The sequence below is a fragment of the Salvia splendens genome, chromosome 20 (assembly GCF_004379255.2).
Source record: "Salvia splendens isolate huo1 chromosome 20, SspV2, whole genome shotgun sequence".
NCBI classification, from domain to species: Eukaryota; Viridiplantae; Streptophyta; class Magnoliopsida; order Lamiales; family Lamiaceae; genus Salvia; species Salvia splendens.
The window spans coordinates 27,081,656-27,096,095 of NC_056051.1; positions in this window are offsets into that span (position 1 = coordinate 27,081,656).

Consider the following 14,440-nt stretch of genomic DNA (forward strand, 5'->3'; position numbering starts at 1 on the left):
ATAGTGATATGCTAAATAGTTGGTTTTCCATTATTGTTGAAAGCAAAATTGAGCTAAACATATTTTCTGGTTTAAACACGTCTATCATAAATGGAGACAAAGTTTTTACTTTTATCTCCATCTTTTTTTTGTGTATTACGCTTCTTTAAAACTTGAATAATATTTTCATTTACGACTATGATAGTATAATTTTTTGTGGTCTTTTGGCCATTGAACTATGGCAATGGTCTTTGTTCGTTAGTTCACAAATCATATTTATTATTTTTCGATAAAGTCACAACAATCTTTGTCGTTAGTTGGCAGTTAACAATTATTCTCTCAACGATCTTTATTACTTGTCGTTAAAATCAATTTTATTATTAAATTTCAAAATATAATGTTAAATTTATTTTGATAAAAGTGTAAATTTGATATAAAGTTACAATAAACTTATTTTTTCATGGTAAAACTCATTTAGATAACTTTTATTTAGCTGATAAAAAGTTTCTTTTCCATCTAATAAGTTGAGTCGTCACGGTGGTAATTGAAAATTTATTACTAATTAGTTTAGGTGTATCTGAAATTGGATCAGTAAAAAAACGAAAACCAAAATAAAATAAGCTCCATTGATATTTTAATTTATTTTCTTCTAAATTGTAAGAATGACCGATTAAATCCTATTTATTTAATTTCTTTTTCTCCATCTATTTCGAAACACCTACTAATGAAATATTTATTTATCACTTCCTTAATATTCCCTTTCATATTAATATGTAAAGAGTCGTAATTCATTTTCTTCACTTAGCGATTCATATATGATATATTCATTCAAAAATTAAAATCTTTAATTATGATGGAAAAAGCATCCTCTTATAATAAAAAGTCAAACGATTCTCTTTAAGGAAAAGATAGGGATCTTATTATTTATTTCAGATTTTAAAATTTAATATTAAATTTATAATTTGGTGAAAGTGTAATTAATTATGGCCTAAATATAAACAAAGCTTTTTTTAATGGTGAAACTCTTATTATGTTTATGTAGCTTACAATATTTGTTGTATGTAAGTCGTTGCATTGTAGTTATCGCGACGATCTTTGTTGTTAGTTTATGGTTAAAAACAAACCGTTAATCTAACGTTATATTCTTTATTTGGTAGAATAATAATACGTATTTAAATTAAACTAGGCTTTTTCATGGCAAAACTCTTATTTTCGTAATTTACAACTATGTTTATCGTTTGTCGGTCGTTGTACAATAATTATCACTATGATATTTGTCGTTAGTTGACATTTCTCAAATATTCAATAAACACATGATCCTTTTGAAATTAAATGTGAAATTTACTACTCCCTCCGTCCCAAAAAAATATGCACTTTGGGTTCGGCACGGGTTTTAATGCAAAATTTGTAAAGTAAGAGAGAGGTAGAGAGAAAAGGTAAATAAGGTATTGTTAGTGGAGAATGAGTCTCACCTCATTAGAGAAAAAAATAGGTCCAAAATTAGAAAGTGTATATTCTTGTGAGACGGATGGAATATTTGGTAATAGACTAATTCTATAACTTACAACGATCTTTGTCGTCTTTTGGCCGTTGAACAATAGTGTTTGTGGCAATGGTCTTTGTCGTTAGTTGACAATCATATTTATTATTTGTCGATAAAGTTACAACAATCTTTGTCGTTAGTTGGTAGTTAACAATTATTGCCTCAATGATCTTTATTACTTGAAGTTAAAATCAATTTTATATTAAATTTAAAAATCTAATGTTAAATTGATTTTTTGATGAAAATGTAAATTAGATAGAAAGTTAAAATAAACTTGTTTTTTCATGGTAAAACTCATTTATATAACTTTTATTTAGCTGATAAAATACTCCCTCCGTCTCCAAAGAATATGCACTTTAGGTTCGACACGAGTTTTAATGTAAAATTGGTAAAGTAAGAGAGAGGTAGAGAGAAAAAGTAATTAAAGTGTTGTTAGTGAGGAATGAGTCTCATTTCATTAGAGAGCAAAGGCTTTCCAAAATTAGAAAGTGCATATTCTTGTGGGACGGACTAAAAATGAAAGACACTTCAGAAAAACTCGTCAATTAGTGACGGAAATTTCCGTCACTAAACAGCGAAATTTCTCCACTTAACATATTAGCGACGGATCAAGTATTGGCATATCCGTCAATAACAAACTTGTCAGTAAAAAATTTTACTATGACGGAAACCATAGCCGCTGCTCCGCATTAGTGACGGAGAAATCTGTCACTAATTAGTGACTGACACTTTTCTGTCACTAATTCTGTCAGTAGATGTTGAGCTATTTGATGCCGTCACTAATTCCGTCACTATTTTGCACTTTTTTTTTTGTAGTGAGAATGCATATTCTTGAGGAAGTATTTCTTTTCTATCTAATAAGTTCAGTCATCACAGTGGTAAATGAAAAATTATTTCTAATTAGTTTAGGAGAATTTGAAATTGAACAGAATAGAAATTGAATTAGTAAAAAATGAAAACCAAAATAAAATAAGCTTAATTGATATTTTAATAACTTTTCTTCTTTTAAATTAATGTAAGAATGACTGATTAAATCCGATTTATTTAATTTCTTTTCCCCCATCTAATTTGAAACCCGTACTAATGAAATATTTATTTATCACTTCCTTAATATTTCCTTTCATATTAATATGTAAAGAGTCATAATTAATTCTTTACTTAGCGATTCCATATATGATATATTCATTCAAAAATGTTATAATATTTTAGTATATATGAATCAGCCTTCCCTATGTAGAACAATTTTGTTCTTATATCATGTGTAGATTCCTCACAAATTACTTGTAACTGAAAAAACCCAAAAATAAATTGGTTGTAACTATAAGTTGGTGTATAATTAAGTGGAAGAAAGAGTCAACCAAAATAAAAAAATGGTACTCCCTATGTCCCATAATAGATGTCACACTTTCATTTTTAGTTTGTCCCACAAAAGATGTCACATTTCTTCTTTTAGAAAAAATTCTCTCTCATGTCAATTATAAAATTATATTTTCTCTCACCACTTAACACACAAAATAACATCTCTTAAAATCTCGTATCATCTTCCAAGTGTGACATTTACTATGGGACAGGGGGAGTATATAAATAATTAAATTGTAGTTACAACCATTTGCAATTAATGATGAGGAAGAAAGAGCCAAAATTCAAAAACAAAAATGACATGAAAAACTAAATTATTGTTACAACTTTTTTCTATTAATGATACGAGAAAGAAAAAAGTCAAAATTCCAAAACAAAATAGTATGAAAAATTAAATTATACTTACAACTTTTTGCAATTAAGAGGGAGAAAAGAGCCAAAATCCCAAATAAAATGACATGAATAATTACACTACAGTTACAACTTTTTGAAATAAATGACATGAGTGTATGAAAGGAAATTTTGCGGAAATTGTGAGAATACAATATAAACAGTATCTTTTTATGAAAAAATATTATATATTATCTAAAGAGTCGTGTAGCTGTATATATTTTTTAGAACTATGCTTTAATTATAGTTTATTTAATTTCAAGAAAATTATAATATATTGAAATAAAAGTTCTTTTATAACTAGCATTACGTAAATAACATTAGATAATTAAAAATTAAGGTTATGAAAGAAAAATAAAGAAAACGTAACAGATAAAAAAAATTAGGAAAGAAAACAAAAAGGAAATAAATCAAAATAAGAAAAAGAAAAGAGAACAAAAGGTGGGTTTGATCGAAATAGTAAGAGATCGAAAAAAGAAAATTATAGTACTATTATCAAAGTCGTTGACTCTTTTCAAATAAATGTATTTTGTTATAGTTTTTACATCCTAGTACAGATTATTTCTCATGATCTTTATTTATCTAGCATACTCATTACACATTTTATTATGAACAAAATATTATTCAAGTTTTTATTCAAGTTATTAAGAATCAAAATAAATCAAAATATACTTATGTCCTCAAAATTTCCCGCTCATATCATTAACTGCAAAAAGTTATAACTGTAATTAATTTTTCATGTCATTTTTATTTTAGGATTTAGGTTCTTTTCTTCCTTATATCGTTAATTGCAAAAAGTTATAACTGTAATTTAATTTTTCATGTTATTCTTATTTTAGGATTTTGGCCTTTTTCTTCCTCATATCATTAATTGCATAAAGTTATAACTGTAATTTAATTTTTATGCTATTTTTATTTTCAGATTTTGGCTCTTTTCTTTCTCATAGCATTAATTGCAAAAAGTTGTAACTTTAATTTAATTTTTCTTGCCATTTTTATTTTGAGATTTTGGCTTCATATCATTAATTGCAAAAAGTGGTAAATGTAATTTAATTATTCTTGTCATTTTTATTTTGGGATTTTTGTCATCATACAATTAATTGCAAAAAATTGTAAATCTAATTTAATTTTTCATTCCATTATTATTTTGGGATTTGACATTTTCTTCTTCTTAATTGTCCATCAACCTGCATACGAGTATATCTACACATGAGATAAAAACAAATTCATTCTTCGTAGAGAAGTTAATGTAGATAAAAGTGTTCTGTTTTTTACATAAAAAGTCATAACTCTAGATAGTAGTATATTTTTATAAAAAAATATATGTTATATTGTATTCTCATAACTTTAGCAAAATATCCTCTCTCACACTCATATTATTAATTGCAAAAAACTTGTAGTTATGTAATTAAAATTTTCATGCCATTCATTTTGAGATTTTGGCTCTTTCTTTTAATTTATTGTATACAGCTTGTATATCTACACATGAGATAAGTAATGAGTTAACTGCATTCTAGGTCCACAATTTGAAGTTTCACTTTAACTAAATCTGAATTATAAGAAATATTAAAAAAGTGCATAAAAAAAAATTAGCGCAACGACCAACAAACGACAATGATAATTGTAAGTTGCAGAATAAGAGTTCTGTGTTTATTTTAAATCAGAATTATTCTTTCACCAAATGTTCGGTTTAACATTAAAATTAAAAAACATGTATATCTAATCAATATTATGCAACAGTAAACGTACAAAAAAGATCGTTGTGACAGTTCAACGGCCAACCGGTCGTTGTGACAGTTATTGTTTGAAGTTCAATTAACGACAAAGATCATCATGACATTTATTATTCAACGACAAATCCTAAATCAACTATCAACTCACGACAAAGACTATTTTTACAGTTATTGTTCAACGGCCAACTAACGAAAAAGATTATTGTGATATTCCTTTACCAAATAATAAGTATGACATTTAATTAGTCTATAATAAATACCATTGTTAACTAACGATAAAGATAGTTGTCCTAGTTGTTATTTACCATTCAACGAGCAACGAACAACAAATATCGTTTTAACAATTATTGTTCTGACAATTATCGACATTAAAATAATAACATTAATTTTAGGAAATGAAATCAGATTCATTCTTTTACCAAACAACGAATATAAAATTAAATTAACTAATAGTCCATAATAATAAACTAACGACAAATATCGTCGTGACAATATCCGCTCAACGGCTAACAGACGACGGCCAATATACGACAAAGATAGTTGTAATTAGTCACTCAATATAAGAGTTTCACCATTAGAAAAAAGGTTAGTCCAAATATAGGTTCGTTGCAATTAGTCAGTTATTAAGATTTCAGCATTAAAAGAAACAAGCTTAGTTTAAATTCAGGTCCTAATTAATTGATTACACACTCACCAAAGAATAAATTCAAAATTAAATTACAAAATCTGGGATTAAAATCAAATCTCTCTCTCTAAGGGAATCGTTTGACTTTGTGTATAAGGATTGGTTTTATCATCTCAACATGCAATGGTTAAGTCACAAATTTTTGTGAATAAAGATTGGTCCTAATTAACTCACGACAAAGACCATTTTTAAAGAAAAACAGTTGAAATACTCAGAAAAAGCTCTTTTTTATGCCTTGTTTTAAGTACTACAAAAATAAATTCTTACGGCAAAGACCATCTATAAATAGCGACCTATGTTTTCACCATTTCACTCATCTCTCTCACTCTCTATCTCTCTATTCACCATTTCACTCATCTCTCTCACTCTCTATCTCTCTCTCAACACTTAGTTTCAGTCTCCTTAGCTTCTTTCTCTCTTAAACTCTCAGTTTCTTCAAGCAAATGGCCATGGCATCAACATCGAACTCAAACGTAAACGTATGCATCTCTAGCTCTCTCGCTCTCTCTCTCTAGCTCTCTCATGGTGTTTATTTTGGGATCTGATTTTGCAGATTTCGCAAATGGAATGGAAATGGGATGAACAGTACCGATGCTTTAGGGTCAATGGTGTCCTCTTCCCCATGCCTCTAAATCAAAGGCTTCCATTTGTTAGTTTAATTCACTCATTCTTAACTTCTTTATAATATTTATTTTCATTGTAATAACGTCGAAGAGGCGAAGGTGTCTGTAAGCAGAGAGATCTAGAAATCGATCTTCTTTCCCAAGGGAAAAAGACATGAGATTCGATGTGTTCGAATTTTTGTGTCTCGTTTTCAGCCCCCTGATTCTTTGGTTTTTATTGTTTTCCTTGATTTTTAATTTCTTGTGAGTTGGTAAAATTTTTAGGGTTTCACTAGAATTTTTTTTATTTAGCTTTTTCTGTTATTTATTAATTGAAGTATGATTAATTAATTCAGAGTTAGTGTATACATTCTTATCATGTTATTTTTAATATACATAAGTATAGAATAGTGATTAAGGCTGTTATAATAAATAGTATTTAGTAAAAATGATGCAAGTCATTATGATTTACAGGTCACATACCTATTTTGGCATTAATAATTTTATACTTTGAAATAGCAAAATCAGATCTGGCTGTTTAATTATCACATAACTTTGGAAATGGTTAGCTTCTACTTAAAACAAAATTGTATATATAACTAATATATTTTCTTACATTTACTTTTATTTTTATATTACAGGAAGATGTTGCAAGAAGGGAACGAACTCTTAGAAGAGCAACAAGAATGGAAAGTAAGCTGTATACTTGTCGAGTCTTTTACTGTGCAGCTATGTGCACAAATGTGTTGGTAATGAAAGAGGTATTATACATAGTTATGAATACAAATTATTTTATTGTGCTTGAATACCAAGTATTCTAACATAGCTTTGCTTCTATCATTATAGGTTGGCACTGAAAACTATACGTTCTATGTTTTAACTCCTTTTGAGAAGGATGGGAAGACGAAGATAAGGGCGAAGGAAACTGATCGCCAACAAATCGGGGAGCTCTCTCCCGTTGTGGGAGAAGTTTACCCGAACATCGGCGACAAAAGCAACCTTTCGATCGCACAACGATCAGAAGGCACTTGGCAAGTCCAGCTTCGCGAGCGTACTGGGTCGCAGAAGATGGAGAAGGTAATGGATCGCACAACATATTTTTAATTTATAATAATAAAAAAAATTGTTTAGAAAATTGAAAAAAATAAGCACAAAACAGCACAGTTTTTGCACTGCACGGGTTGCTATGATTTCAGTTTGCTATTTATTTTTACTCATGTTTAATTATTTCATTTTCCTAAAAAATTTAAAATGTTATTTTTTAATTTCAGTTTTATATGCACCAAAGCGTCCAAAAAACTATGAGGTCGATGAATGAGGTGGCCACATTCATCTTATACAATGCAATTTACTAAAATTTGGTGAGTTATTTTCAATTGTTCTTATTTTCAAAAAATTCTTGTTTTGATACATACATTCTAACATTTATTTCAAAATTATTTTTCAGGGTATGAATCGGAATGCTGACCATATCAACTGATTTAAAATAATATGTTGTATTCCGATTTCTCAAATTAGAGTGGAGTTGTATAATGACTTCTCCGTAATTATGAAATTTTCATATGTTTAATGCTTTTATTTATTTACTTATCTGATTCTTCTGTTATTACAATCTGCTAAATTATTCTATGGTTGGGAGAATTAATAAGATTTCACCATTAAGAAAACAAGTTATAGTTTAAATTTAAGTCATAAATAATCACACTTTCACCAAATAATAAATTTCACATTAAGTTTCAAAATTTGAAATTAAAAAAAATAAGATCTCTATCTTTCTCATATGAACATGCAATCTATGTATTTTTCATCATAGTAGTATTTAATTCCAGTTGTCTATATGTCCTGATGTGATTTATTTCATTTTTTATATAAGGTATAAATGTGATTTTTTAGTTTATAAATATGCTATAAGCATGAAGATGGAGAAGACAAGGATTTGGATTAGGATCCTCACCTGCACAGTAGTGCTGGGCTGTGCAAAAATTGTACCAATTTGGGCTATTTTTTTCTTTTTAAAACTATGTATCTATTGCAAAAGTTATAATTGTGTAATTTAATTTTATACGATGTTATTTTTATTTCGAGATTTTGGCTCTTACTTCCCCTTTATTATACACCAACCTGTATATCTACACATGAGATAAGAGACAAGAATGAATTAATTATGCAAAGAGAAGTCAGTATATGCTGATTCATATATGTTATAAAATTATTACGTTTTTTAGTGAATATATTAATCGCTAAGTGGAAAAAAAATGATACTTTACATATTATGAGATATGAAATATTAATGAAGTAAAAATTAATACTCCTATATTATTAGTATATGGGGTTTTGAAATAAATGGAGAAAAGAAACTAAATAAATTGGATTTAGTTTATCAACTTTTACAATTTAGAAAACAAAAGGAAAAGAAAAAAATATCAAATGAACTTAATTTATTTTGGTTTGTGATTGTTTTTACCGATCCAAATTCTATTAGGTTCGTCTTCAGACAATCCTATACTAAATAGTTTATTTATATGCTCATTTAGAAGTACATGTTAGATATGTCGTAAATGATTTTAAATACTACTACGAACCACAAATTCAGATAGTTGTGACGATTATTGTGAAATGGCTTATGGACGATAAAAGATCTTTATTAATAGAGTTCAAAGAAACAAGCTTAGTACAGTTGTATATCAAAATTATTACAAATAATTAATACTCCTTCCATTTCCTCAAAGAATATGTACTTTGGGTTCGACACAGATTTTAATGCAAAATTGATAAAGTAAAAAAAGAGGTAGAGAAAAAAAGTAATTAAAGTATTGTTAGTGTGGAATGGGTCCCACCTTATTAGAGAGAAAAGAATTTCTAAAATTGAAAAATGCATATTCTTGTGGGACAGACTACAAATGAAATAGTGCATATTCTTGTGGGACGGAGGGAGTATAATTCTAGGTCACTAAGTCCACAATAAAAATCTCACTTTATTTCGCTATAAATTTGTAAATTTAATTTAATTTTTCATTCCATTATTATTTTGGGATTTTGACATTTTCTTCCTCATAATTGTCCATCAACCTGTATACGAGTATATCTACACATGAGATAAGAACAATTTCTCTACACATGAGATAAGAACAATTTCATTCTTCGTAGAGAAATTAATGTAGATAAAAGTGTTCTTTTTGTACATAAAAGTCATAACTCTAGATAGTGAGTATATTTTTATAAAAAAATGTATTTTATATTGTATTCTCATAATTTTAGCAAATTATCCTCTCTCACACTCATATTATTAATTGCAAAAAACTTGTAGTTATGTAATTAAAATTTTCATGCCATTTTTATTTTGAGATTTTGGCTCTTTCTTTTAATTTATTGTATACAGCTTGTATATCTACACATGAGATAAATAATGAGTTAACTACATTCTATGTCCACAATTTGAAGTTTTACTCCAACTAAATCTTAATTAGAAGAAATATAAAGAAAAGTAGATAAAAAAATATTAGTGCAACGACCAACAAACGACAAAGATAATTGTAAGTTGCAGAATAAGAGTTCCGTGTTTATTTTAAATCGGAATTATTCTTTCACCAAATATTTGGTTTAACATTAAAGTTGAAAAGGCGCGTATATCTAATCAATATTATGCAACAGTAAACGAACAAAAAATATCGTTGTGACAGTTGTTGTTCAACGGCCAACAGGTCGTTGTGACAGTTATTGTTCGAAGTTCAATTAACGACAAAGATCATCATGACATTTATTATTCAACAACAAATCCTAAATCAACTATCAACTCACTACAAAGACTGTTTTTACAGTTATTGTTCAACGGCCAACTAACGAAAAAGATTGTTGTGGTATTCTTTTACCAAATAATAAGTATGACATTTAATTAGTCTATAATAAATACCACTGTTAACTAACGACAAAGATAGTTGTCCTAGTTGTTAGTTACCATTCAACGAGCAACAAAAGACAAAAATCGTTTTAACAATTATTGTTCAACGACCAACAGATCGTTCTGAAAGTTGTCGACATTAAAATAATAACATTAATTTTAAGAAATTAAATTAGATTAATTCTTTACGAAACGACGAATATAAAATTAAATTAACTAATAGTCCATAATAATAAACTAACGACAAATATCGCCATGACAATATTCGCTCAACGGCCAACAGACGACAAAGATAGCTGTAATTAGTCACTCAATATAAGAGTTCACCATTAGAAAAAAGGTTAGTCGAAATATAGGTTCGTTGCAATTAGTCAGTTTTAAGGTTTCAGCATTAAAAGAAACAAGCTTCGTTTAAATGCAGGTACTAATTAATTGATTACACTCCAAATAATAAATTCAAAATTAAATTTCAAATCTGGGATGAAAACAAAATATATATCTAGACAGAATCATTTGACTTTGTGTTTAAGGATTAGTTTGAACATCTCAACATGCAATCCATGGTTGAGTCACAAGTTTTTTCAAGCATAGAGAGAAACAGTAGAAATACTAAAAAAAAAAAGCTCTTTTTTATGCCTTATTTTGAGTACTGCAAAGATAAATTCTGAGGGCAAAGGCCATCTATAAATAGCAGCCTCTATTTTTACCATTTCACTCATCTCTCTCACTCTATCACTCTCTATCTCTCTCTCAACACTTAGTTTCAGTCTCCTTAGGTTCATTCTCTCGTAAACAGCTCTGTTTCTTCAAGCAAATGGCATCAACATCGAACTCCAATGTAAACGTATGCATCTCTCTCTTTCTCTCTCTCTCTCTCTATATATATCATGATGTTTGTTTTGGGATCTGATTTTGCAGATTCCACATACGGAATGGAAATGGGATGAAGAGTACAGATGCTTTAGGTCAATGGTGTCCTCTTCCCAATGCCTCTTAATCAGAGGCATCCATTTGTTAGTTTAATTCACTCATTCTTAGCTTGTTTATAATATTTATTTTCATTGTCATAAGGTTGAAGAGGCGAAGGTCTCTGTAAGCAGCGAGATCTAGAAATTGAACTTTTTTCCCGCAGGAAAAAGACATAAGATTCGATGTGTTCGAATTTTTGTGTCTCATTTTTAGTCCCTTGATTCTTTGGTTTTTATTGTTTTCCTTGATTTTTATTTTCTTGTGCGTTTCTTGTGCGTTTGTAAAAATTTTTAGGGTTTCACTAGAATTTTTTATATATTTTTTTTTTGTTATTAATTAATTGATGTATGATTAATTAATTCAGACTTAGTGTATACATTATTATCATGTTATTTTTAATATACATAAGTATAGAATAATAATTAAGTTCGTCATAATAAATATTTAGTAAAAATGATGCAAGCCATTATGATTTACAGGTCATACCTATCTTGGCATTAATAACGTTTATACCCTAAATAGAAAAATTAGATCTGGTTGTTTAATTATCACATAAACTTTTTATTCAATTAAATTCCATTTATTTGGAAATGATTAGCTTCTTCTTAAACAAAATTGTATATGTAACTAATATATTTTCTTACATTTACTTATATTTTTATGTTATGAATACAAAATATTTTATTGTGCTTCAATACTAAGTATTCTAACATAGCTTTACTTCTGTCATTATAGGTTACCACTGAAAACTATATATTCTATGTTTTAACTCCTTTTGAGAAGGACGGGAAGAGGAAGATAAGGGCGAAGGAAACTGATCGCCAACAAATCGGGGAGCTCTCTCCCGTTGTGGGAGAAGTTTACCCGAACATCGACGACAAAAGCAACCTTCCGATCGCACAACGATCATAAGGCACTTGGCAAGTCCAGCTTCGGGAGGGTACTGGGTCGCAGAAAATGGAGAAGGTAATGGATTGCACAACATATTTTTAATATAAATAATTAAAATGGAAAAAAAAAAAACACACGCACAAAACCGCATAATTTTTGCACTGCACGGGTTGCTATGATTTTCTTCACAATAAAGGATCTTGCTCCTAAGGATTCTATCTTAAAATCAATTGATAATAAATTAATGCATGAAATTTATATATTGGTTCAGTTCACTATTTATTTTTACTCATGTTTAATTATTTCATTTTCCTAAAAAATTTAAATATTATTTCTCAATTTCAGTTTTATATGCACCAAAGCGTCCACAAAACTAATGAGGTGGCCACATTCATCTTATACAACGCAATTTACTAAAATTTGGTGAGCTGTATTCAATTGTTCTTATTTTCAAGAAATTATTGTTTTATACATACATTCTAACATTTATTTCAAAATTATTTTTCAGGGTACGAATCGGAATGCTGACCATATCAACTTATTTTAAATAATATGGTGTATTCTGATTTTTCAAATTAGAGTGGATATGTAATAATAACTTCTCCATAATTATGTATTTTTCAGATGCTTAATGCTTTTATTTATTTGCTTATCTGATTCTTCTGTTATTACAATCTGCTAAGTTATTCTATGGGCTGGGATTGAATTAATATGGTTTTACCATTAAGAAAACAAGTTAGTTTAAATTTAAGTCATAATTAATCACACTTTCACCAAATAATAAAGTTAACATTAAATTTCAAAATTTGAGATAAAAAAAAATAAGATCTCTATCTTTCTCTATAAAGAGAATCATTTGACTTTGTTTATGCGAGGATTTTTAGTTTATAAATATGCTATAAGCATGAAGATGGAGAAAACAAGGATTAGGATTAGGATCCTCACCTACACAGCAGCGCTGGACTGTGCAAAAATTGTACCATTTTGGTCTATTTTTCTTTTTAAATTTTGTATCTATTGCAAAAATTATAATTGTGTAGTTTAATTTTTTATGTTATTTTTATTTTGAGATTTTGGCTCTTTCACCAACCTGTATATCGACACATGAGATAAGAGACAAGAATGAATTAATTATGCAAAGATAAGTCAAATGTATGCTGATTCATAATTATTACATTTTTTAGTGAATATATTAATCACTAAGTGGAAAAAAATTGATACTTTACATATTACTATTCCTATATTATTAGTATATATGGGGTTTTGAAATAAATGGAGAAAAGAAATTAAATAAATTGGATTCAGTTAATCAACTTTTACAATTTAGAAAACCAAAGGAAAAGAAAAAAAATCAAATGAACTTAATTTTTTTTGGTTTGTGAAATGGCTTATGGACGAAAAAAGATCTTTAATAATAGAGTTCAAAGAAACAAGCTTAGTAGAGTTGTAAATCAGAATTATTACAAATATTAACGAGCCGCATTTATTAAATCAGAATTATTCTTTTACCAAATATTAAATTTAACAATAAATTTGAAAAAGCAATGTTTATCAAATCAATGTTCTGCAACAGTGAAGGAGCGAAAAAGATCGACGTGATAGTTGTGTTTAAAGTCCAACTAACGACAAATATCATTGTGACCTTTATTATCGCCGCTGGTTTGGAAGCCCGACGATGTCCGGGCAGGCGTCTCATACGCGGGAAAGAGAGAAACTAATCCTTGGAGTTGGAGCTGTGCCACTATGCCGAAAAGAGTTCAAGGAAATCGTCCCATCCTTCCTCAATCGCTTCCGCTATGGATCGCCAAGGTATATTTCGATCCTATTATTTTTATGGTTTTACGTGAAATACATGTTGTTCGAAGATCTTGCTTTATTTATATTCAATTATGTATTCTTGAATATATGATGATAAATAATTTCCATCAAGAGAAGCATGCCTTTTTCGACTAAACCTAGCTTGTCTTGTACCTCAGGACCCACAAGGGATATTACATGAACGTTCATATGTTATCCATTGACTAGACCTTTGACCTGATCTTAGGTTCCGACTCACCCTCCATGGATGAATCTTATCCACTATCTTCATCCATACTCAATAGTTTTTTTCCCTAATTTTATCTTTCCTTAAAAACTAATCATCTTTTTCATTTTTAGTACTCCCTCAGTCCCACCATAGTCCCACCATAAATGAAGTGTATTCTTTTAATCTACTATAAATGAGACATTTTCTTTTATGGCCAAAAAATAGCACTCCATCTCTCTCTTTTATCTTCTTTCCTACTTTTTCTTTATACATTTTTCTCACCCTTACATTATTCTCTTTTCATTTAACCATTAAACACCACTATCTAAAAACCTATGCCCAAAAGAAAGATATCACATATGATG